At 48.6% G+C, this 25,844-nt stretch overlaps 1 long non-coding RNA gene across 2 annotated transcripts; it reads left to right on the top strand.

The window, feature by feature from the left end:
• The first annotated feature begins 1,774 nt into the window (after positions 1-1,774).
• On the top strand, positions 1,775-25,844 carry LOC118013435. Of its 2 annotated transcripts, XR_004680017.1 has the most exons (7): positions 1,775-1,915; positions 4,238-11,356; positions 15,364-15,517; positions 15,958-16,299; positions 19,465-19,583; positions 19,717-19,764; positions 25,212-25,844. It is a non-coding gene; the product is annotated as an uncharacterized LOC118013435 (long non-coding RNA). The 2 variants fall into 2 exon arrangements; XR_004680016.1 differs by lacking the exons at positions 4,238-11,356; positions 19,465-19,583; positions 19,717-19,764; positions 25,212-25,844 and having other exon boundaries at positions 1,818-1,915; positions 15,958-16,279.

Here is a 25,844-nt window from a genome sequence, read left to right as displayed (position 1 = left end):
GTGGGAACCAGGGCAGGGAGACATGTTTGGTATGTTTGGGAATTGTGTAACTGTGCTGAATGTTCAAGAAGAGCAAGACAGAAGGCCAGAGGGAAGAGGCAAATCCAGAGCTTGGGGCATGGAGAGTAAGCATTCGTGTTCAGAATATTGCCAGGGGAGGGGGTGTCAAGCACCACGCACCGTGTTGGGTCTGCCTATCCTTCACCAAACACCCAGAGAGATCCTCAGGAAGAAGAGGTTTGCCGTGAGTATAGAGTTGACTAGACGCGTCCTAAATCTAGCACCACCACTTAGGAGCTGTGCCATAGTCCCGCCGTGACACCCTGCCCAGCCCTGAGCCCGGGTGCCCTCATTCTGAAACAGACACAGGTAGGGCTCCCTGGCAGTCCCTTGTATACAGCGCGCGATAGGAAACATACAAGACGCCCCGCCCACTCTAGCCGAAGAGCCCCGCAGCCCTCTCCCACACCGGCTCCTTCTCCCCCTGGGCGGAGCATTTCCGCACACAGACCCTCCTCCCTCTTCCTCCCCACCCCCTAGTTCAAGATCCAAAGGCCTGCGGAGAGCGTGCGCTCCGGCAGGGGGAAGCAGGAAGTCAGTGTGGGAAAGGGCCGGGAGCTGCAAGGATTTCCTGCCTCTGGGGATGAGAAGCTGGTGGCAGCAGAAATCTGGGCCAGCTTCCTGACCCCAACCCCGCTCCCCACGGGAGCTCCGGTTTCTCCTCTGGCTGTTTCTGGGAACAGTGCCTGCAAATATTTCTCTCTGGATTCATCTATGCTTTCAAAACCTCTGCATTAAAACATTCTAAACTACTGTGAACTAAGAACCCAGCTGGCTCCTTGTTTAAAAGGTCACCTTAAAATGCTTACAAGCAAAGAAATTCAGCTTTCCTCTGAACACCATGCCCCTAATAATAACACTTGTGGGGACAATAATAATAACACTTGTCTCCAGGTTGTACTTTTCAAAATGTCTTCACTGACCTAATCACATCTGATTCTCGAAAACTCCACAGAGAAGCTGGCGCTGGTATTACCAAGGCCAGCTTCCCGATGAAGAAACCACAGCTTGGAGAGTTTGTATCTTACAGAGATTATCAGTGGCAGAAATGAGATCATTTCGGGGCTCTTGCCCTCCGTTTGGGCAGGACCTGGCCCCTGCAGCCATGGGGAGTGGGGGCCAAACACTCTCTGGACAGCTTCGGTGCAAAGGGAGCCCTGACCCGGGAGGCACACAATGCAGGCAGGCCCACATCTGCCCCCATCACCTGTGTGATCCTAGACAGATGCTCTCTGTGGCTGTTTTCTCTTTGTAAAGTGGGAATGACACCCTGAGCCTAGCTCATGGAATTTTATACAAACCAAAGATGAGGCTGATGAGAGCGCTTTCTGCATACGTTCAAGCAGCCATATGGAGGGATGAGGATGGTATGGGTGTCCTGGGTGCCCTTATTATCAATAATAAGCTGCTTCGCTGGCTCGCTGGAAGACTGAGATTATGCAGGGAGCCTGTGTCGGTGCCTGGCACATAGTAGGCCCTCTGTTGGTGGCAGTTACTTTCATTCTGTGCGGCAGCTTAGTCACTTCCCAGTTGGCCTCCAGTTTTATGGCCCCCAGAACTGATCCAGGATGCCCTAGCGTCAGTTGGAGGACAGCTTGGCCTGGATCTCACGGCTGAACTCCACAGAAAAATTGGTAAATTAACCAGGCCAGTGGAGTAGCGATCCACACCCAGACCTTATAAAGAAACTAGCTGACCTGAGACCGGGTCAACTGGACTCAGAGGGAATTCATATGGTGAAATAACATCAGTCCGTGCCTTGGGATTTATGAAAAATCTCTGTGCTCAGTTCTTCGTCTTCTTTCCCTTCTACAGGTCTTATTGTGGCCTCTGTGACTTGGGAAGCAGGATCAGGGTGAGTATCTGAGACACAAATCTATCCCTCTGGCATGAATGGCTTTTGCCATTTGGGGAGGCTCTTAAATTCTGTGCTTAAATGAGGCTTGGGAACTCTCTAGACTTTTCCCTATTCATGCCCCAATTAGCAGGGACAATCAAGAGTTGTTTCTCTTTGCTCCTCCTCAGAGCCAAGCTGGAGGCAGCCATTAACAAGCCCCAGTGATGTGATTTTGTGTGTGTGGGGGGATAATGGGCCTGTTCTCTTGACCTTAGTATTGGAGGACTGGAGAACATTCATTCAACACTTATTTATCAGGCCTTACTGTGAGCTAAAAACTAGGTAGGGCTCTGGTTCAGTAAAAATAGGGTCCCTGACCTTAAGGAATTCATAGTTTGTTCCAGAAGGCCAATAATTAGCCAGGCAAGTATAATTTGGTGGGTTACGGGTTCTAGAAACATGAGAGAGGTGTTTTACTCAATTTGCAGGGAAGGAGTTCAGGATATGCTTGGGTGAAGAGTGGGAGGGAAGAAGGTAAAGATATGATCCGCTAGAACATTTAAGGGACAAACAGAACTAAGAGGAGCCACAGAGGAACCTGAGTGGTAGCAGTAAAACCAGGAGCAACTAGGACATATAAGCAAGGAAGGAGAGAATTGAAGGGGGAAGGAGTCAGTAGGGAGCTGCAAACTGAAATGTGTTGGCTAGATTTGGCTATCAGGTCGATGGAAACACTCAAGGGAGAAATTTCACTGGAGTAGTGAAGGGAACCCCGGATGTCCGGGGTTATGGATGGAGGGGGAAGTAAGACCCATCGCTCTTTCCAGAAATCTGGCTGGTAATAATATGGTACATGAGCTATTCTATTCTTATTTGAAAAGATTTATAATACTAATGTTGTTGTATTGGCCGAAGGAAAGAAGAGCAATAGGGCAGGGGCTGGGTTCTGTGTAAGGTTGCGCAGAAGGCTTGTTTTAATGAGAGAGGCTTAAACATATTTAAATCTTGGTGAGGTGGTGGGATGGGTAGAGAAAGGACTAGAAGGGTGATTAAGGGAAGAGGAAGGGGGGACGGGATTTGTCTTAAGGAGCAGGAGGGACACTTCTTTTGAGAATAGAAGAAAGAGGAGATGGATGAACATCTGTTAAGAATGGGGAAGGGAAGTTGATGGAGAGCCCCTCGGTGGTCTCTACCCTCTCTATCAAGTAAAGGCAAGGTTGTCAGTGAAAACGATGACCAGAAGAAAGTTCTCAAACTGCTACTGGAGGGAAGAGAAAAGGCAGAACAAATACAGGTGAGCAGTTTCGAATTTGGCAAAGACAGTGCCAGCCCCGCTCCCAGCTCTGCGTTCTGCCTAGCTCAGAAGAAGGGACGACCTTGTCACTGGCACCAATGTTCTGAGTGTGATAGCCATGGCCTGGGACTGAGCTGCTCACTAGGGGCCTGTAAAAGGCTTGCGGGATAGCACGGACGCCCTTCTGAATTGGGAGACCTTGTATTCATTTGCAGTGACTTCAGTCTGCCTTTGAGTAATGATGGTCTCTTGCCATGTTTTGAAGTTCAAGAATAAGAAGGGAGAAATCAGATGGACCGAAATCATCCAGAGTCGGGGTTCTGCCAGGCGAGGGCCAAAATAATGGCAACAGGATAAGAGTTGGAAGCATAACCAGAAAGCTAGTGGTGGTCCATGGGATCCACATTGCGGCAGGGAGGATGTGAAGGCAAGCTCCAAGGTGGGAGGTGGGGAGAACACAGGAAGTGGGAGCCTTGGAGGAGGTGCTGAACAGGTGAGGTGCACGCATGAAAGTGAACGTTCAGGAAGGAGGAAGATTGAGATACGAGGTTACGGTTGGTCTCTAAGAGCTAGGAGTGGCCATGTCCTTCTGCTCAAAGAGCTCCAGGTCATGACAAGGTCCAGGCGTGGCCGTGGAGGAAAGGGCTCACGTGGGGTGGAGGTGAGCGGAGATGACCCTGTTAGGGGTATGAGTGGGGGTCTGCCCCTGCCCCGGCAGTGACACTGAGCCTCTCTGGTGGTGGCCTGATGGGAATGATGAGGACACGTGGGCTCAGGTGCGGAGTCCTCAGTGACTCTGTGTCTGTCTGTCTGTCTGAAGTCCATAAAAATATTGAAGGTGTTTCTTGTCCTTCTCCTGACAAACTTCTGTTACTTAATGTCAGCTGGTATTTCAGAACAGTGCCAAGTAGGAAAAGCTTGTCTTTGGAACAGTCTGCTGTTCCCTGTGCAGACTGCATTTTGGCTATAGTCCTGTATCTAAGACCTTTTCACAGAAGTTAGAATGTGGACATCTTTTTTATTTCACTACATTGAACCCGCTACAGGAGGCTAAGACAGAAATGCAAGCATTTGCGAGTGGGGAGGGCTGAACTTGATGTGAACAGCCAGAGAGCAGCGAGCTAGTCTACAGAACAAGGTGGGGACAGAGCCTTTGAAGACCCTTGGGCCAGGCTAGCAAGACTGTCTCCTATCACAGGACGCACAACCTTACCCCGGGAATCACTGACAACCTACCCTGCAGGCTCTGTCGACAGCCCTACAGAGGCTGCAGCAGGAGAGTCCCTGAGGTCCCTTGCGTTCTGAGATTCTGCAAGAGCGTCCTTCCAGAGTCTGGCTCTTCTACGGCTAATGACCGCACGCGTCATGCATCGGGTGAATGAGGAGCTGAGAGAAAGCCGGCAAACCATTCTCCGGAAAGATGACAGCCCCTGTGCTTGCCGTGTCTCGAGTAGCCAAGGCTTCTGAAGAAGGAAATCACTTCTGGGAAAGACATTGAGGACAGGCAGGACCTTTCAGCAGCCAGTGGGTCTCCTTTGCTGGCCAGCACGGCCCTGCTGCTGGGCTCCTCTGTGGTGGGAGAGGCGCGAGGCACAGCGCATGGGCTCTCCGTGCTGCTCCCCAGGGCTGGCAGTGGGACCCGGGAACCTGTGAGAAATACAGATTCTCAGGCCCTCCCCAGTCAGACTCTCTGAGGCTGTGGCCCAGAAGTCCTTGTCTCAACAAGCCTCATAGGTGAATCTGATGCCGGCTACAGAGTGGGACTCACTGAACGGTGCTGTGGAGCTCAGTCTCACAGATCGCATATGCCTGGATTCGAATTTCAGCTCTCTCACCTGCGTGACTCTGGACACGTTACCTAAATTCTCTGAGCTCTGGCTTTCCCGTAGGTAGAATGGCAAGTGCTTCTTAGGTTTTCAGAGAACTGAAAGAGGAAATATTTGTGAAGAGCTCGGTAAAGTATCAGGCCCAAGAAATAATAATAACGACAAGCAGCTATTATTCTGAGGCCTGTGGTGGCCAGTGGGCTCTTCCACACGGTGTGCTTGGAACGGCCCCCTTTAAATCTGTGGCTTCAGCTGTGGCAGACCAGGCTTCCTGGCTGATGCTCGGCGTCACGTGCAGTTCTGCCCACACGCAGCTGCCCGAATCTGTCCACAGAGCGGAGAGCTGTCGGCCTGACCTGGTGAGATAAACTGGTTGGGCGGATAGACTGGCTTGCGTTCTCCGCAGGGTTGCAAGCCAGAGGTGTGACTGCAGACACGGTAACCAGCCCGAGTGGAACAGCAAGGCCAGATCATGTGCGTCCGGGGCGATCGGACTGCGGCCTGCTCGGGGCGGCATTTGCTTCCTGCCACCCAAGGTGCTACCATCTGCTTTTCACGACACGTTCTCGAGGGATTCAGAGTGCTTGACGATTCTGTCACAGGACGTGTGTTCTCTGATTGAGAGGTGAGACATGGAGTCCTTGGAAGGCTAAGAGACTTGTCCGATCTGAGGTGGCCCAGCCAGTAAGCCGTCCTACCAGCGCTATAACCCACTTGTCCTGACTTCTGGTCCAGTGCGCCTTCAAACACACCAATGGCTTTTCCTAAAATGGACACGAAAGCTCCTCCAAACCAGGTGACTTGAGGTCCAGAAAGCCTACGTTCTTATCTGAAATTCCATTTTCTCTGCAGGAAATCATGTCTCTTGCTGCTATGTGACCTAATTTTCTCTGGTTCAGGTCTCCATTGAGGAGAAGAAGCCCTTGGGACAAGAAAATACGAAATTCCTTCCCTGCTCCTGGCGTCTGGGTCACCATCTGCTCCCCTGACCCCATGGCCCTTGGCTCCCTGGAGAGCTTAGGATGGGTTGGGCCAACCACGGGAGATGGGGCTAAACGAGAAGCTTCTGGCTATTTTGCAAGGGTCCCTCTCTGATATTTCTGTGTGAACTCAACATCTACTATGGATAGGAACCTGTTTTTACTGGGCTTCCACAATCATTTTCTCCTCAAGAAAATTTAGTAATTATCCTTCTGGCCTGCCCTCATCCCTGCCTTGATGTGGGGATCTGGCTGGGTGGCGGGGCTGGGGGTGGGTTTTGGCCTGGTGGTGACAGAGAGGGACGCTCTCTTTTCTTTGGAACAGATGTTGGCATCCAGCAACAGACCAAAGCCACATTCAAGGTTCCTCCTTACAACCCACTAGTCAGACTGTGGGAAGGAAAGGGAGGAACTGAGGTTGCTGGTGGCGTGTGCAACCTCTTCAGTCTCCTGCTTCTCCCAAATACACACCCAGCATTTGCTTTTTGGCTCAAAAAGCCCGGCTTCAGGTTGTTCTATAGTGAGGGACTGACGTAGGTTGGTGGAGGGCTGCGGGGACACCTGAGATCGGTTCCAGCTTGAATGCCGTGGTCTGGCTGCTCCATGACACTCCTGGCTAGCGGTCAGTCCTGTGGCCGGGATGGGGGAGTCTGCCCAGGCCTCAGCAGGGGCCTGCATGGCCGACTGCCACACCGGTCCCTACGCTGCTAGGAAAACCCAGGCCTGCTTCTACGCAGGCCAGAAGGATGGCAGCTTCAGAGCGGGGCCCTGGCTCCAACCTTCTCTGTTTCACTCTGAACTTTGTCCCTGTCTCAGTCAGCTCAGGCTGCTGTAACAAGCGGCGTGGCTTAAACAGAAATTTCTTTCCCCACAGTTCTGGAGGCTGGGAAGACCATGGTGCTGGCCAATTCAGTTCCTGGTGCGGACCATCGTCCTGGCTTGTAAAAGGCCTCACTGTGTCCTCAAGTGGTCTTTCCTCCGTGAATGTGCTTGGGAATACAGAGAAAGAAATCCAGCATGTGCATTTCAGGGGACACAACATTCAGCCTGTAACAGCCCTTGACTGCCCTAGTCCTTCCAGGTTAAGGGGTGCAATGTGGGTGGGGAGACTCATCTTCTATCATCTCAACTTTACAAGTTAGACTTAGACTTCTTTGAGAACATTTTAGTAAATGTTAAAAATGCCGGCTTTAAAAATAAAACCTGATTGTAGTCATTGATTTGTTTTTAAATGCATAGCAAAGCCCTTGATATGAATCCGGATGAAAGAGAAAGGATTCTCACTTAGGTCAGATGCACATCCTCCCTACGGAAGGAAACTCTCACAGGATATGAAGGGAAAGAGGGAAGCAGCCCACCTGGTCAGATTAATTGAATGCAGCTGATTTTCACCTTGACCTCCTTCCTTCTAAGAGTCCTGGTGGTGGGAGGCAGCTTAAATTAGACACAGTTGGGGGGGAAGCAACTGGGCAGAGGGCAGGAAACTCCAGAATCAGTGGCAAACTTTTAGCCAAAGAGATTTGATATTCTGAGTCTGGGGGCCAGTGAGACCTACCTCAGTCCCATTCTGCCGGGGGTGTTAGCGGTGAGATTCATCACCCGCAGGAGGCTGCACCTTCCTGGGCTCTGCGATCTGGCCTCCGCGGCCTCTGCGGCTCCTCTCTCAGAGCAGGAGGGAGGGAAAACCAGGGGCTCGCCAGGACTGCGAAGGGCGCCCCCACCTCCAGCAGGTGTGATGTCCCAGGGAGCTGCTGTGCTGAGCCCAAGGAACCGGACTGACTGCCACTGTCAGCCGGGCTTCCCCCGGGGGAGATGCTCTCCTGCCACCGTGATGGATGTGGTCATTCTGTAAGGATTTCTTGAACATTTGTTATGTGGGGGCACTGGGCTGGCATTAGCTGAATGCACAGAGCCTGTCATCAAGGGCTCGTAGTCTAGAGAGGGCGACACATCCATAAGCAATTTAACACAGTGCAGAGATAGATGCAGCAGGAGCAAAGGGAAGCAAGGAGCAAGCAGCCTAAGAAGACTTCCAGGAGGAGGCAATGCCTGATAGTTGTCTTCAGGGAGGGATTTCCAGAAAGAGCTAAGGGAGGGGGTAAATAACATCGCGGTGTGTAACTGTGGTGCATCTTTTAAATACAACAAAATGACTTGTTGAGAGCCACTGAGCCTGAGGAACAAGAACCACAGCTAGTTTTCTGTACAATGTGTGTGTGGACATAACCGCAGACTAAGAAATGTTCCCCCAGTGCCCTCCCTAATGGAAGGCTGTCCAGGAGCGATCATCTGAGCTGACCGAGTGCCCACAGTCATCCTGTTGGTCTCCTCGTCAGCTCCTGCCTCCTGGGGGCTGCACTCGCCCCCAGTCTCTGTGCTCCCACTTGCCAGGCTGGCCTGGGCATCCTAGTGAGATAGGGTCAGCCTGGAACTTGGTCGTGGCCCTGGCTTCCTCCTGTACCCTGTGTGATGGCGCCCCCTGCAGGCACACGGGGCAGGGCCCATGCCCCCTGGGCTGCCCTGCTGTTTGTCAACACTGTCCCCATGTTACTGAGGACCAGTGGCTCTGTTCATGGCTCTAGAGAACCACAAGGAAGCCAAGTGTATGGTTTCTCCAAGTAACTGAGGGGCTACCACAGGTCTGAGCAGGAGGCCCTGGGCGCCCGGCCCCCTCAGCCACAACTGCTCGGTCTTTTCTGTGGTACATGACTCCACGGACGATGTCATTGGAAGGTCACAGTTCTGCTGTGGAGCTAGAAGGATTTTACCAGCCTCCCTGATGCTAGCCAGAGGAATAAGCACTTCTGAGCTGACGGCTGTCTGGAAGATTCACTCTCATCTCCACTCCCGTCCTGCTGGCCCTTTCCTGTTCACCCCCCTGCTCGTGCTGTCCTCACCCCTGCCAATTCCTTATTCTCTGCCAACACTTTATTTTAGGAATACCACATAGCCTCTCAGCCTCACGACAATGGCTAAGGTGGAAAACTGTCCCTTCACCATTTCACCATTTCCCTGTTACTATTTCATACCTACGTCTGTGTGGTTTATATCAGTGGGTCTCTTGAGTGAGCATCGGGATCATCTGGAAGGCTTGTTACAACACAGATTGCTGGGCCCCGCCCCTGGAATTCCTGACTCACTGGGTCCAAGGTGGCGGCTCAAGAATTTTCATTTCTATCACGTTCCCAGCTGATTCTGCTGCTGCTGGTCCAGGGAACCACACGTGGAGACCCACTAGTTTATAGGGATACAATCTAAAATTAGCACAAATCATTCTTTTTTAATTAAAACTTTATTAAAGTGCACATACATGCAGCAAAGTACACATATCCAAGTATTCTGCTCAACTATTTTTCAACTGACCCATCACCTGAGCAAGCAATGGAAACTTCCATGTACCCAGAAACTCCCTTCCTGCCCTCTTCCAAACCTCCCCGCTCTCCTTAACAAGGATCAGCAGCACCCTGACTTCTCCCAGCATAGATCACCTGACCTGTTCTTGAACTTTACATAAATGGACTCATATAGCCGGCACACTTTGGTATCTTACCTCTTTTTTCAGCAGAATGACTATGAGATTCATGCTGTTGCATGAAGCCATAAATGGTTTATTCTCATTGGTGGATCATATTCCAAACACAAATCATTCCTGAGGTATTGAAAACACAGATGAACTTAAGAACACAAGGAAAAAGTGACACTGACCAGTGGATAGTAACTTTGCTCAGCTGGAGGTGGGCTTTAAAAAGTAAGTGGTTGAGTAAGAAGAGGGGGTCAATAGAGGTAAGGACTGTTGGGGTGGGAGGCGTGGGTAAAGATTACATGTGACATCACAGAGAGAGTGCCTGCTTGGTACTTTTCACACTGTAGGAACTCAAATTGTGTTAGGTCTCACATCCTCGTCAGAAAGCTATTTAGCACTAAAGGTGGTGTTAAAATATTATCATGTATGTTCATGCATTCACTCATCCCATAAAATATTTGTGTCTGCCAGGGCGCCATTGGTTGAGCATCCGACTCTTGATTTAGGCTCAGGTCATGATCTCAGGGGGATTGAGCCCTGCACTGGGCTCTGTGCTCAGCGCAGGGTCTGCTTGTCCCTCTCCCTCTGCTTCTCCCCCTGCTCCCGCTCGTTCTCACTCCCTCTCTCTCAAGTAAATAAATAAAGAAAATCTTGAAAAAATATATCTGTGTCTACTAGTTCCAGAGCACCTGATGGGGACACTGTGGATACAAAGACACAGGCTTGCCTTCCCTGCCTTTCAGTTGTGCTTAGTAGTAGGCGAGCAAGATGAATGAACTTGTACAGGGCGGTATGGGGGTGGGGGTGGGGGGGTGGTGATGTCTGCGGTGTAAGCGGCATTGTTTTCAGTGGTGGTGGTGGTGGTCTGTCTACCAGGATCTACATGTGTTCCAGCCATAGGCATAAGCACTTTCCAAACTTCTCTTATTTACTCCCCAACAACACTAGGAGACAGGTATGATTATGCCTATTTTATAGATGGAGAGCCCAACTTGTCCACAGTCCTCAGCTCACAACTAAGGAGCAAAGCAAAATTCACACCCAGCTCTGTCTGACTGCAAACTCCTAGCCCTTTACCCTCCTGACTCGGCCACAGCCTCTGTGCCATGACAGACGCTTGCCCCGGGTGCAGGACCTTGGATTCTGTCTCGGGGAAACTTCGCGCTTAGGTCCAGTCTCCCAGAGGATGGACTTTTGCTTGAGCCACAGCCATGACGGAGAAGGTTGAGGAAGGCCCTCCAACAAAAAAAGCAGCATTTCGAGTTTGAGACTTGAGTCCACAGGATGAAAACTGCTCTTTTTAGAGAGCAAGAAGGTTAAGGAATGCAAAGGTGGCTTGGCTACGCAGGACAGACTTCTTTCCAGAGCCGTCCGGGAGTCGGCTTCAGCTCATGACAAGGGAGTTCCTGGGGAAGTGGTGAGGAGCACGAAGTTGGCCAGAGGCCAGCTGTGCTCACATGAAGAACAACCAGAGCATCCATCAACATACACGCTGCAGTCTTGGAAAAGGCCGGAATTCAGAGTCATAGGAGAGTCGGTGGGGCATCAGCCAAAGAAGATCATAATTTGAAAAGACTCCAGAGAGAGAAGCTGTTTCTAAAAGGTGGATTCCACAGATGGATTTGCTGAAGCCCTTTCATATTTGCAAATGGAACTCCTGTGACTATGGCCACCTAAGGAGTTGCTCCAACCTAGTGACATCAAACAACTATTTATTATGCTCACAGAGTCTGTGGGTCAGGAATTTGGACAAGGCATGACAGAGACAGCTTGGCTGTGCTTCCTGATGGCCTCAGCTGGATGACTCCAAGGCTCAGGGCTTACCATCCCTTGAAGGTTCTTCCTTATATGTGTTGGGTGGTGGATGCTGGCTTGGGGGCCTCAGTTCCTCTCCATATGTGTGTGTCCATGGGGCCCCCTCAGCACTAGTTTGGACCTCCTCACAGCTAGGGGCTGGGTTCTGAGGGTGAACTTTCTAAGAGAGAGCACCGAGTAGAAACCATATTGCTTTGTATGATTTGGTCTTGGAAGTCCCTTGGCATCATGTCTATCTGTCAAACACAAAGGCCAGCTCAAGTTCCAAGTTTACTTGGTGCAAATGGTCAGATTCTGGAAAATACGTGGGACTGGAAATATTGCTTTGGTGACTTTTGGAAAATGCAATCTGTCACAATGAACAAAACAAGTAGACTCTACACCAATATTAATCTATAAACATACTTTAGTCTTCTCTCTGACTCAGCCTCGCTGTGGGGTCATGACTTGGTATCCTATAGACAACATATATATATGTGTGTGTGTGTATATATACATATATATATATATTCTGACTCCTGCTTACGTATTTTATTTAGGCTGCATGAGAATCAAGATTGCAGATTATCTTCAAAAATTAGAAATTCTACCAATATGAGCTGAAATTCTTGCATGCCAACATTTGCCAGAGCAGAGTATCAGCTGCTCTCTCTAAACCAAGTATATACTCTCCACTTGACCTGTTCACTCGAGACCTTATCACTTGGGTGTTTTCCATGAATTTCAGCCTATTTCGTTAAGTGCCTGGCCCCCACAGATACTGAGTTTCTGATCCTTAGCATAGAGGATTTGGCTGCCCCTCGTCTAACCACCTAATGGTAATTAGCGAAGAGATCAGATCTCCACTTGAGCTAAGAAGATAGAAATATAAGTGAAATCATTCCATTCAGTGTACATTTTAATTGGTTACTATGTCTGCTTGTGTTTGTCCTAAGTTTACCTAAGAGATTGTAATGAAAACATTATTTGTTCTTAGCCCTAATTGTCTTTGATTTGAACAAATATCTAAGGAGGGCTTTGGGTCTGGGGTAAACAACTGGGGTATCAGGACCTCTGTGTTGCCAGAGGTGAAGGAAACTCATTAGATGAGCCTAGAGTAAGGGCTTCATTCACCTAGGATCAAGGCTGAGGGATTCTGTGATCCCCTGAAATTATAACTTATAATTCTGTGCATGTGTTATGCATGTGAGAATGAATATATATTTATACAGGTTTTTTCAACAGTCCTTGACCCCAAAAGGTTAAAAATTTCTGTAATGTCTTCCAGAACTTCCAGATACAGAAAATCAGGGTGGTGACAACGAGATTTCAAGGGCATTTGTTGCAGGGGAAAGCTGGGAGGGATGCCCAGGAAGAGACCAGAGGCCAGACTTGGCAAGGGGTCGGCACAGTGCCAATGTGAGCCCAGAAGTCAGAGCAAACCTCCCTGAAACTGCTCTTGTTAAGGTCACCAATAACTTCCGTGTTGCCGAATCCAGTGGTCAGTTCTAAGCCCCCACCTCACTTGATCTACAAGCCACTTACCCCGAATGAACATTCCTCCTCCTTGAAACACTTCCTTCATTTGGCCTCCAGAACTCCAACTTTCCCTAGGTTTTTCCCTGCCTCATTGGCTACTCCCTCTAAATCCCCTTTGCTGGGTCCTCATCTTCGCCCTGACTTCTAAACTTTGGAAGGTCCTAGGACTCCTCTATAGACATTGACTTCCTTGGTGATATTGTCTAGTCCCATGGATTTAAACAACATCTATATCCTGAAGGTTTCCAAATTTATCTCTCTTTATAATACAACTGACCTTCACCTTTTTTTCAGAACTCCATACTTAGATATTTAACTGCCTATTTTACGTTTCCACTTGGATGATTTAAAAGGAGTCTTAAACTTTCCAAGACTTAACTCTTCTGTCTTTCCCCTGCCCTCGCCCTCCCCCAACCAATTCCTCCCTCAGCGAATGGGACCCCAAGGACCTCTGGAGGAGAGCCCTCTCTTACCTCTCAGCACCACATGCTGCTCTGAATTTTTCCTACTTTAGAATCAGGACAGCCACGATCAAATCAGGAAGCCTAATGGAGATCGCCAGGCCAGTCCAGCCAGCACCTCCCATGGGTATTCGAGGTAGACAGAAACCCCCAGAGTTTCCTGCTCTTCCACAAAATGGACCCCAATTGACATGTGGCCAAGGACCAGCCCATCTTAATGGAAACCTCAATCATGGCAGCCTTGCAGAGGAGGCTTTGAGGAACAGAAACACAGGGGATGTGAGCCTTCAGGTTGCATTTTTTTTTTTTAAGGGGAAGCCTATTTGGGGGGCGGGTGGAGCATGCACGAAGTGGAGGTTTTGAAGGTAGAATATGAACAAATCAAAGGAGCAACACAATTTGAAGCAAATTAAGGCTGAATGGGAGACAGAAGGCAGTTCCCCCGAGGGATGGAGTCAGCTCTTTAATGGGGCACTGGCCCCTCATGCGATTATTCTGATAATGAACGGCCACCAAAGAAAAAGGCCCTGACGTGCTTCTCCCTGAGTCCCAGCAAAACACTGAGATGAACATTGTTTATAAAATGCTTCAAAGGACCAGATGACAGGCTAGAAGCTATTATTGTTTCTGATTTGCTCTGTAGTTCTGCCATGCATATTTATAATACAATTCAAGAGGCAGCAATACCTCCCTGGAGACACACAGATTATCCTCCAGGCTGGGCTGTGGCAGATGATCGACATGATGCCTGACATCCTTCCTGTTCCAAAGAGCTGCTTCTGGGTGGCCTCAGCCCTGGTGGCTCTAGATCTTGGCATTTAGGAACCAGGTGAAAGTTCTATCTTTCCTGAATGTCTTCTCTCACGCCCGGCTGGAAGGAAGTTCTCCCTCTTCTCAGCTCTCTTCACACTTTATCCAGCCCTCTACTACAGTTCTCGTGATTGGGGTGCCTGGGTGGCTCAGTCGGTTAGGGCTCTGATTCCTGATCTTGGTTCAGGTCTCCATGTTAGGGTCGTGAGTTCAGGTCCCCAGTTGGGCTTGCGCTGGGTGTGAAGCCTGCTTAAAAAAAATAAAAGAAAGTTCTCATGATCTTCTACTCTTCATGATAGTTACTTCATGTGTCTGTACATGCGTTCCTTTTAGAGTTTGGTCTTGTGGAGGCTCTTAGAGTTTGGTCTTGTGGAGGCTCTTAGAGTTTGGTCTTGTAGAGGGCACGAGCTAAGGCTCATTCATCTTTGATTCTCTGGCGTTCTCCACAGTGCCTGACACCCACAGATGCTGAATGAAGGTTGAGACACAACTCTGTGTCTGATTCCAGCGCCAGACAGAATAGATGCCACCCCACAGGGAATGGTATGAAGCATTCCCTGAAGCCTCCAGCCTGTCTGTTTGAAATGCCTACAAGACATCTTTGCATAGGATCAATTGAAGGGCAAAATTTCAAAGATGGAAGTGGTGACGGGAGACACAGCATCTTAGTATTAATATGTTAATTTTGACTGAGAACTTACTAATTTTTAATTAATTACTTAATTGTTGTCTTAGTTCATTTGGGCTGCTAGAACAAAGTACGATAGGCTGGGTAGCTTATAAACACCAGCAGTTTATTTCTTAATACTCCTAGAGACTAAAAGTCCAAGACCAGGGTGCCAGGGTGGCCAGGTGAGCACGCTCTGCGGGGGTTGCAAACTTGGCCTTGTGGAACAAGGCAGAAAGGAGTGAGGGAGCTCTCTGGGGTCTCTTGTGTAAGGGCTCTAATTCTCCTTAGGAGGGCTTCACCTTCATGACCTAATCACCTCCCAAAGGCCCACACCTCCTAATACCAGCACCTCGAGGGGCAGATTTCAACACAGGAGTTCTGGAGGGAACACATTCAGACCAAAGCGATTGCTAAAGAATATTGCCTAAGAACTTAGTATTGCCAAAGCTCTCCTCTCGGTGCTTTGCTTGGACCATTTTTACAACAACCCCATGAGCTAGGTCTCATGATCATACTTTCATAAATGAAGAAACAGAGCCATAAAGCGGTTTGTTTCCCTGTTCCCACAGCTAGTAACTGGTGGATTCAGGCTCTGGACCCAGGCAGTCTGGCCTCAGCACCTGAGCTCCTAACCAATCTCCTGTTGCTGTCATTTCCCGGATCGGGGATCGAGGTCCTAAGAAAATGGGACACGGTATCTTAAGAGAATAGCAGGCACAACGGGTAAGTTTTGGCCATGAGGAAAAACTAGAAGGTGTGAGACAGGCGTACTGCTTAAAGAGACCTCCGAACTGCAGTGTATGGGGTACCCAGTGCGTGGTTAGCTGGCGCTGTGGGTGCGGACTCAGGTGTGCCGTCCCCGTCTCCCTCCAGGAGGGCGTGCGGTGAGGAGGGGAGCCAGGGAACCGCCTCAAGCTGCTCCAGATTTAGATCTCCCCATTCATGCTTGCTGAGGCCATGGCCTCCCGGCCTCTTCCCAGCCCATGACGAGGCTCGGCAGGAGTAGGACAGCCTGGTCGGCTCTGTCCAGGGCAGGCTCCTCTGGTGGGAGGGGAATGTTTGCCTTGGGGCTCCCCGTTGGCCTGGTTGAGACTTCCTGGGAGCTCACTGCCATCAGAGGCTCCTCTTACCCAGGGTCCTTCCTTCCCTCTCTCCTCTCACAGGGGTCCGACCCGAAGCAGGGAGTGGGGCCTTCCCCTCTCAGCTGCTCCCTTGCCCCTTGATCCTTCACAGGTGCTTCCCCAGTACATCTCTGGCGTGTCTAATACCGTCTTGGCGTTTGCTTCTCAGAGGACCCGAACTGACTCACTGAGAGAAGAAGTGAGAAAAAATGACCCTTAGTCTGCCTGGGCTGCTATAACAAAATACCCAGAGACTGGCATGACAGACATTTGTTCTTTGGAGGCATGTGAACATCCAGCCACACCACCCTTCTCCTGTTTTGACTATAATCTACTTAAGAAGATTAAATTTACAGACAAGAAATGGCTAAGAAACCATTCAAGGTGGGCGCCTGGGTGGCTCAGTTGGGTAAGCGTCTGCCTTCGGCTCAGGTCATGATCTTAGGGTCCTGGCATTGAGCCCCACGGTGGGCTCCCTGCTCAGCAGAGAGTCTTCTTCTCCCTCTACCCCTCACTCGTACTTGTGATCTCTTTCTCTCTCTCATGCTCTCTCTCTCTCTCAAATAAATAAATAAAATCTTAAAAAAAAAAGGAAAAATTCAAGGCATCCTACAATTTCTGAAATGTTTTGAATTTATAATTCCCTCTTTTTTTCGAGAAACGTCACAGAGTGCTTACATAAATACACAGGACCCAAAAGCTAAAAAGAAAGGGTGGAGGGGATCCAGGCAAAGGGAAAACAGGTCTGGAGAGTGACTAGTGAAGGAAATGTGGAGACGGGGACATGCAAGACGCATGCACAGATCTACCTCAGAACTCCCCAGTGGCCCAGCACAGAGGAGCTCCTGGTATCCACAGGACTTACCAAGAATGACATAAAACCAATGCAGTTCCTCCAAACATGCCCTGCTTTTCTAGTTGCCAAGACCTGGTGCCTTGAGGAATGCTCCTGGGGTTCCTGGTCAGGGCGGCTCATTGTAATGACACTCGGATGGTGGTCCCAAACAACACCCCTAAAAGCTACGATCAGATGTTGCCCAGGGCTGTTTCTCCTGGCAGCTCTGCCTGGGGAATGGCCCATTCAGAGCAGCTGTTCTGTGACAGCGAGTCCCTGGGGCTCAACCTCATCAGTGCACAGCCCTTGCACCATCTGCCTGATCTGGCCATAAAACTCGGAACATGCACATGGAGGAAGGAATGAGGTGTTCTTCCTTCATCCATCCATAATCACGATCTCTCATAAATCAGGCTCTTATCAAATGACTGGAATCAAAGAGTTTGTGGTGGTAGCCTTTGGGAGAACCCGGAGACAGGGTTCAACTTCTCCTTGGCAAATTAAAGGGCTGAATCAAGACAAGGGCTGGAAGTGGTGCAAGGGAGATGATCTCCAAAGAAGCATGAAATTTACGATTATGGGGAATGTGAAAAAAAGAAAATGGGAAGAAAGAAAACCTGAACCCCCCACGTCACCCACGGGCACTGCCTCCGACCACCTTGGTCTCAGGCTTACGCCACTGTTCTCGGGATGGCACAGCGAAGGTCGCTGGCTGGGTCACCCAGACACACAGGGGCCAGTGAGCTTCCCACCGCTTTAACCTGAATGATCGGCTCGGGCACGGACCACTTCTGGTTATGCTGTGGGCTCACATCTCAAGCCCAGCTAAAGTCACCACTAAAAATTGGCTTGACTTGAGAAGAGCATATTGCGTTTAGTGGAGAACGCAGGTAAGGGAAGCAGTGATGTCCCGGGGTAACTGAGCTATTGCTGTATCTCCTGAAACCTGTGACTCCTCATCAGATCCATTCTACCACCTCTGAGGCCCCCTTTCCTCTGAACTGAGAGAATTCGAATGGAAGGTGTTTCTCAGGGAACATTATCTCCACATGGACTGGGACTGCCATTACTCCCTTTTCATGTGTTAGCAATGGGACACTGACAGATGAAAGGCGAGTTGAAATGATGCCCTGGCTTTGCGGGACCCATGCTTTTCTCTCTTTCTCTGAGCCAGAGGCTCAGGAGAGGAAATGTGCTTTGTAGAAATGGCAGGCACCGGGGGCTGAGTGGCCAGCATCCCCGGTGTCCTTCCTGGGTCCCACGTAGGTGGACCCGGGGCAGTGGGCCAGGTGGACTCCTGCCCGTCTCAGAGCTCATGCTGGGCACCGAGCGCTTCACGGGGAAGATGTTAGGGCACCAAATGCCACTATCAGCCACCATGCTTGTGAAGTACTTTGCATTTTATTGGATTCGCACACCATCCTGAGAGCGAGTCGTCATCCACCCCCTGTGACAGCTGAGGAGACTGAGCCCGGTACCCGTGGCCTCTCATCTTGCTGAAGGTCGCCGTGTTAGTGTGTGTTGGGTCCAGAATTTGAGTCCAAATACGCAGAATCGTGTTCCTCACTACTGGAGATGTTTGGGGGCCAGAGCGAACAAATGAGCAGGAGAGAGATTTGGGGCGCTCAGACTGTGATTCAGCGTGGCCACGGTCAGTCGTGACACAGTGACGCCGGCAGGGCTCTTTTCCCGTGGGCCCGGAGTATGCAGAGGCCTTGGTAGACAAACGGAAATGGATACCAGTTGAACTTGGGATTTGCTTGCTTGTTTTCTTCTGTTTTCGCTTGTTTGTTCTTGTGGGGGAGAGGATAATATGTAGTAACCTGCCCTAGTCAAGCAATTAAAAATCAAATACTAAGCACCCATTATTTTTTCTGAGGTTGGGAGGAAGTGCAAATGAATAACGTGAAGCCTCTGTGAGAGGCCAGAAGCTCCCATCTCTTGCGGGGGCGTTAATCCCGTGAGATCTCTCGCACCCCTCGAAAGAAGACACGGTGAGAAGACGAAGAGGAGGCGGCGACTGCACCTGTGAGGATCCGGGAAGGCTCCTGACAGACTGAAGCTAGACCACGAGGGATGGGCATCACTTGGAAGGGCAGATGGCCCTCGAGGGTAAAGGGACAGTGTGAGTGAGGGAGAAGCAGGGACATTTGAGAAACTACAGGCGGACCAAGCACAGGGGCCAAGGTTGGTGGTGTTTATTATGATCTTGAACAACTAAGTTTGCACCATTACTTAGGGAGGGAAGACTGCAACGGAGGTTTGGAATGGCCCCAAGTGACAGCCACTGGCCTCCTTCAGTGACGGTTCCTAATAGAGCAGAGTTCTCAGAATCAGAGCCTTCAGGGTTGGAAGCCAGGAGAGCCTGTCTCTCCCGCTTGCCAGCGTGTGGCCCTTGAGGTCCCTTCTCAGAACTCCCTCTGCAACCACTCAGGGTCCGCCTCCCCTCCGCCCCCACCGCCCTGGACGGCTCTGCCAGCAGAAGACGCTCCCTCCCACCCAGCTGGAATCCGTCTCAGTCCAGACTCACCGAGGCTCATTCCCCATCCACACAAGAACCTTCCACACAGATGAACACAGACTTCCCACCCTTCCTAGCCAAACACCAAATCTTCTCTTAACTGGACTAAATGTGGGGTGCTTTCAGCAGTTCCCATTCATCATTTTGGGTTTACTTGTTCTGCTCTGAACACGTGTATTTATTTCTCCTCAAGGGCAGGTTTGCTCTCTGAATTCTGGCAGCCCCCCGCCCCTCCCACCACCATGTGCCCGTGTGCACTCCGCTGGGGACTGGGAACACAGCAGCGAAGAAAACAGCTCGTCCATATGAGAGGTGGGAGAAGGTAGGGGTGGGGGCAGGGGAGAACTAAGGTTTATTATTCACTATACACTAGGCATTATGCCAAAAGCTTTACACATGTTATGGCTATTTCTTATAAACTGGGATCATTATCCCCATTTTGCAGATCAGCAAAATGAGGCTCAGGGAGCTGAAAGGAGTCAAGCAAAGTCAAGTAAGTGGTGGAGCTGTGATTTGCACCCCTCTCTGTGTGACCCCAGACAGGCAGACTGATGTCACAAGACTAGCACTGTGTCTTGAGCATCTTTGAGCTCCATATTTAAAGATTTTATTTATTTGAGAGAGAGTGAGAGCAAGAGAGATCACAGAGGGTGAAGCAGACTCCCGATGGGCAGAGAGCCCAACGCAGGCTCCATCCCAGGACCCTGATATCATGACCTGAGCTGAAGGCAGACGACTGACTGAGCCACCCAGGCACCCCTGAACCTCCACATTTAGAACAGTGTCTTGCATACAGTAGGTGCTCAATGTTAAGCACATGTTTATACCCACCCTCTGAAAGCACTGACTTACTGTTATAAGCAAAACACATTCTAGCTGTATTTCCTCCAATTTCTTTTCTGGCTTCAAAACCACAAACTTTTCCACATGAGAGATCTTTCATTTTTCCTGATATGCTGCTGGGCCGTAGTGCTCAGGCTTCTGACAGCCTATTAAATAATGATGTCTGTCTTCACATGTTTTATGAGCCTTTTCCAAGGACCCACTCAGGAGATAACAGGAGGATGGATGTAGCAGTGTTGGTCCAGGGCTGATGGATGGCCTGCCTTGGGCAATTTTCAAGTAGAAGGGAAACAGACTCAAGAGAAACATTTTTTTTTTTTCTCTGACTTGGATGCCCTCCGCTAAATCATGCCCTCTGCCTCAGCCCAGCCAGGGTCCTACGGCGTCTAAGTCTCAGGACTAGAGCCCCTTTGTGACTCATGCCAGGAAAGCGATGCTGAGCCCAGGCTGCCCCCTGCTCAGCACCCATCTCATCTCTTTCCCACTTAAGGCTTGGTCAATGAGACTCCAAAATTGCAGAATTTTCAAAACCCAAGGGACTGTGCCTTGGTTATTCTATGTGGGTCTCCGTCAGAATGTAGAGGGTAGAGGAGGCAGTAAGGACAACAGACAGGGAGGGCTTAAGTAGAGGAGACACGGACATGGAAGGAAGGATGAGAGGTCAACACCATGGAAGACCCTCCCAAGAAGTGTCCACATAGAACGTCTGGAAAACTGAGGCAGCAAGGGAAGAGTACGGCAGCTGCAGTCGGGGTCTGAGGCCCGGCCCTCCCCTGTGCCCCTGCCCAGGCCGGACTCAGAACTACTGTGGGGCAGTTGCCCAAGCCTGTTCAGCTCTGCTCACATCCTGCGAGTTGATTATAGCATTGCTCATAGTGGAGAGGAAACAGAAAATAAACAGAAGAGGGAAATAAAATGAACAGCCGGTCAAAAGGTGATTGCTGGAATAAATTATTGTAAACTTTCACCAGAAGGCCCCGAACTGTAGTGTTTGCCAGTTTCCAGGGTGTAAATTCTCCCACCGTGGACTATTTGAAGCTACTTGTGATTCATAACTAGCTCACAAAATTCTTGAATATTGACTAACTTGCTCTTGCAAGAGGTGAGTACTAAATACTAGATGGTTCCAGAATACCACTGAATCTTGCACATTGCCATGAAGAATGAGTTAGAACTATGCTAGTAAACTTGGAAATATTTCTATAAAATTTTGTTGAATAAGAATAAGAAAGGTAGGGAATTATGTCATGTGATCCCGTATTTGTAAAGCAAGTGTGTGTGGACATGGGCAAGCAACTGTGTGATCATACGAGCAAGGAGGAAAACATGGATGATACACATTAGGCTGTTGACATGGGTTATCTTGTGGGAGCTAATGTGGAAGGAGTGGGAAAGGAGGGAAAAGGGAAAGCAAGAAACAAAGTAGAAAAATACTGGGTCTTTTTTATCTTAGTTTTTAAAAAGCACACATAATATATGAAATACAATTAAATTCATTTTACATGAAGTACATATATATGTCAAAATTAAAAAAAAAAAAACAGAGTCAAAGTGAAGCAAAAGGAATGTAAACGTGGCCAGTGGTGAACAATATGTATTAACTGACATATGCTGAAACTTTTACATGATAATTATTAAAAAGGAAGAATAAATAAATAATGCATTAATAAAATAGTACATTAAATTAATTTTTTTCTCATTAGGCAAAAATGTGTGTTCTGTTTGGGAAATAAAGGGAAAGTAAGCAGGGAAGTATGGAGGGGGTAACCCTGTCATCTGATGGATGTTGACCTTGGGTTCACAGTGGACCACCAGGCAGAAAGGGGATACGCATACAGATGGTTGCTGTCCTGGAGAAACAGTAAGAAAAACGCTGACTTTCTCTGCCCCAAGCGTGGCCAAAGAGTCAACCCTGGGACAGAGAGGTGGAGTCCTACCACCCAGGCTAGCCAACTTACCAGGAAATAATTTTTACAACACTTTTAAATGGGCTATCACATTATTTAAATATACATTTGGGGATATGAAAAATCAATCCACATAGTCAGAGAATCACTAAGTTCAAGAGCCGAACTTGGAATTTAAATCTCTTAATTACAGTCTGAATGAGAGAAGGCAGCAGCAAGAATTTTCCCCTGATATTAGAACATTCTCCCAAGGTCAAAAGCATAGAATTCCCAACACCTATGGGCTTCTCCGTGGATCTAGAATTCCATACCAGATGTAATAGGTCTAGCTCTGGCCAACTTACACAGGGGTTTAGGCCATAAATCAGCTTGAAGGATGCCTCGGTATGGCTTAAAAATTCCTTCGGAGCCTATAGAGTTTCCTAACGTGATAGGGCATCTCATCCTCACCGTTCTGAAAATGGGCTGCAAATGCTGGAGCCGCCTGAATTGCAGGAAGGAAGGGCCGGGAGCTGAGTTTGGCTTCAGCCGGGCCAAGGGCGACCTCATCGTCTGCCCCGGGATCTGGGAAGCCCCTGCTCACTGTCCTTTCTTTCTTTTTTTTTTTTATTTCTTTGAGAGAGAGAGAATGAGAGACAGAGAGCACGAGAGGGAAGGGGATCAGAGGGAGAAGCAGACCCCCCGCTGAGCAGGGAGCCCGATGCGGGACTCGATCCTGGGACTCCAGGATCATGACCTGAGCCGAAGGCAGTCGCCTAACCAGCTGAGCCACCCAGGCGCCCTCTCACTGTCCTTTCTTAGGGAGCAGTTAGTGCAGTCGGGACGCGTGCCGCCCCCCACCCCCCGCCCGGATCACAAAGAAGCAGCTGGGGTGGTAAAAGCTGCACGCACGGTGGCAACGTGGAATAGGTTGAGGAAAAAAGATGATGTGGACCTGCGTGCGCAGACACGCGTATGTGGGTGGGCGTACACACAGGTGTGTGTGTGTGAAAGAGAGAGCGTGTGTGTGTGTGTGCTGGACTGTACAACATTTTATTATAACCACTTTGCCCATTAACACCAGCTCTGATACCTAGACACAAACATACAGAATTCTGTTTGGAAAAAAAGGGCTGTGTAACGTACCATGCTGGGAACTCGGAATGCCTACCACGCAGTTCTTTCCAGAGGGGAAAATGCAGCCTACTGCAGGGATGAGACAGAGGCACAAATCAACTTTTATAAAAGACAGAATACATGTGTTAATATACATGTCGTATCTGAGCCAGTGACATCTCACTTCTAAGCATAAAGAAAGCTAAGAGGAAAAACAAGATGGTGGTGACCCCATTTCATTTTGACACCCAGTAATTTATTAAAAGGTGCCTCGATTTAAAAATAATGACCAAGCACATTTCTCTCCTCTCCTTAATAAGTAGCCTAAGAGAGATTCAAAGGGTATTGCATATATAAACCCAGAACTGAAATAAAATTGCATCGACTAAGATTGTTTCTCCTATCTGTGAGAATAGGGGCTGGAAACAGAAATTAAATTGAGATATGGTAAGACAAAAATATATACATTTATATATATCTGAGTCTGTAGCCTGAGAATTATACTTTCTATATATATGGCAGGAGTTAAGTTTAAGGAGATAGTCTATCTACCTATCTAGCCAACTAGTGTATATATATGTGTGTGTGTGTGTGTGTGTAATATCTACATAATATTAGGTATTTTATATAATATCTTATATGTGTGTATGTATAATATATACATAATATTAGATATTAATATAATGAAGAATATTCAATATTAGTATAATATTGAAGAAAAGAATACTGTGGGTCTAAAACAGAGACAGGATAATGCAGTGGTTCTCAAACTAGGATAAAGATTGGTATCAATTAGAGAGCTTGAGAAAATATGGATGTCCCAAAGATTCTGATTTAACTGGTTGGGGTATGACCTGGGTGTCAAGGTCTTTAAAAGTTTCCAGGTAGTTCTAATGTGCAGTCAAGGTTGAAAATCACGAGAGCAGGAGAGAGGTTATGAGAATAAAAGAGAGATTTTGAAAATTTTAAGTATGATAGTCAAAATTAAACAAAAAATCGGCAAAATAATTGAAATGAAAGGGGATAAATAATGCCCTAGAAAGTAGAACAAAAAGAGACCAAAACATGAAGAAGAAAAATAAAAGATGGAAGGGTAATCTACCAACCAATTGGAGTTCTGAACAGAGAGAACAGAAGAAATAGAGGGGAGAAATTTTTACCAGAACTGAGGGCCGTGAATCACCAAAGACTCACTGAGAATCAAACAAAATAAAATGGTAATAGACTCATAGCTACGTGTATCATTATGAAATTTTAAGACAGCCAGAGTGAGTGAGAGAAAACATCCCAAAAGATCTCAGACATTAAAAACAAAATACTAGGATATATATAAAGGAATATAAAGGAGATTGGCATCAGAGTTTTCAGGAGCAATACTAAATTTAGAAAAAAATGGACCAAAGCTTTTAGATTCTAAGAGAAATTTATTTTAAACCCATACTCACAGGGCACCTGGGTGGCTCAGTCGGTTAAGGGTCTGCCTTCAGCTCAGGTCAGGATCCCAGGGTCCTGGGATCAAGCCCCGCATCGGGCTCCTTCCTCAGGGAGCCTGCTTCTCCCTCTTCCTCTGCCTGCCGCTCCCCCTGCTCGTGCTCTCTCTCTCCCTCTCTCTCTGTCAAACAAATAAATAAAATCTTAAAAAAAATAATAAACCCATACTCAGGAAAACCATCAGTGGTGTTGGGGGGTTGGCAGTAGGGGCAGAGTGTGTGGAGGGGGCAGGTGGGGGTGGAGCGGGGTTGGGTCAGTGGGTGGGGTTGGGTGGGTTTGGATCAGTGGGTGGGGATGGGAGGGTTGGGTCAGTGGGTGGGGGTGGGAGGGTTGGGTCAGTGGGGGGGTGGGGGGTGGTTGGGTCAGTGGGTGGGGGTGGGGCTGGGTCAGTGAGTGGGGTTGGGGTGGGTTTGGGTCAGTAGGTGGGGATGGGAGGGTTGGGTCAGTGGGTGGGGGTGGGGCTGGGTCAGTGAGTGGGGTGGGGGTGGGTTTGGGTCAGTAGGTGGGGATGGGAGGGTTGGGTCAGTGTGGGGCTGGGTAAACTAAAGCTAGATGTAGACATACAAGGACTCACCTGTGTTACCTCTCATTCATCCTTCCCTAGGAAATTTACTGCAGGGTGTATTCTGTGAGAAGAAAGGAACAAATCAAGGAGAAAGACATGGGGCACTGAAAATGGGACATTCTACGTGGGAGAGCATTAACGGCAGTCCTATAATTACACTCATGTGGGGACCACTATTCCATCTGAAAGGGTACAGAAAAGAGAGAACTTGACTGCTAATCTCATATAATGAAATCACTTTTTTAAAAATAAAGATACATGAAAATACTAAGGAAGAAGAGAAAGGTAATCAGAAGCTCTAAGAAAATAGAAAAGCTGTCTAAGCAAGGGAATTTAATCATAATACTGGCATTTTAAATTCTTTGACCTATGAAATCTTCTTATGTAATCAATTTATCTCTTTTATTTTTTGTTGTATTTTCTGCTTTTGATATCATGCTTAGAAAGGCCATCCCTTGGGGCGCCTGGGTGGATCAGTGGGTTAAGCATCTGACTCTTGATTTCTGCTCGGGTCATGATCTCAGGGTTATGAGATCTAGCCCCCTGTGGTTCCTGTGTGGAGCCTCACAGCGAGCCCCGCCTGGGGCTTGGAGCCTGCCTAATATTCTCTCTTGCTCCCTCTGCACAACCCCCACCCCCTGAGCTTGTATGCTCTCTCTTAAAAAAAAAAAA

Source organism: Mirounga leonina, unplaced genomic scaffold (genome assembly GCF_011800145.1).
Source record: "Mirounga leonina isolate KUSES-001 unplaced genomic scaffold, KU_Mleo_1.0 Mir_153, whole genome shotgun sequence".
Lineage (NCBI taxonomy): Eukaryota > Metazoa > Chordata > Mammalia > Carnivora > Phocidae > Mirounga > Mirounga leonina.
Note: the sequence above shows the minus strand (reverse complement) of the source record. Positions and strands in the feature narration are given on the sequence as shown.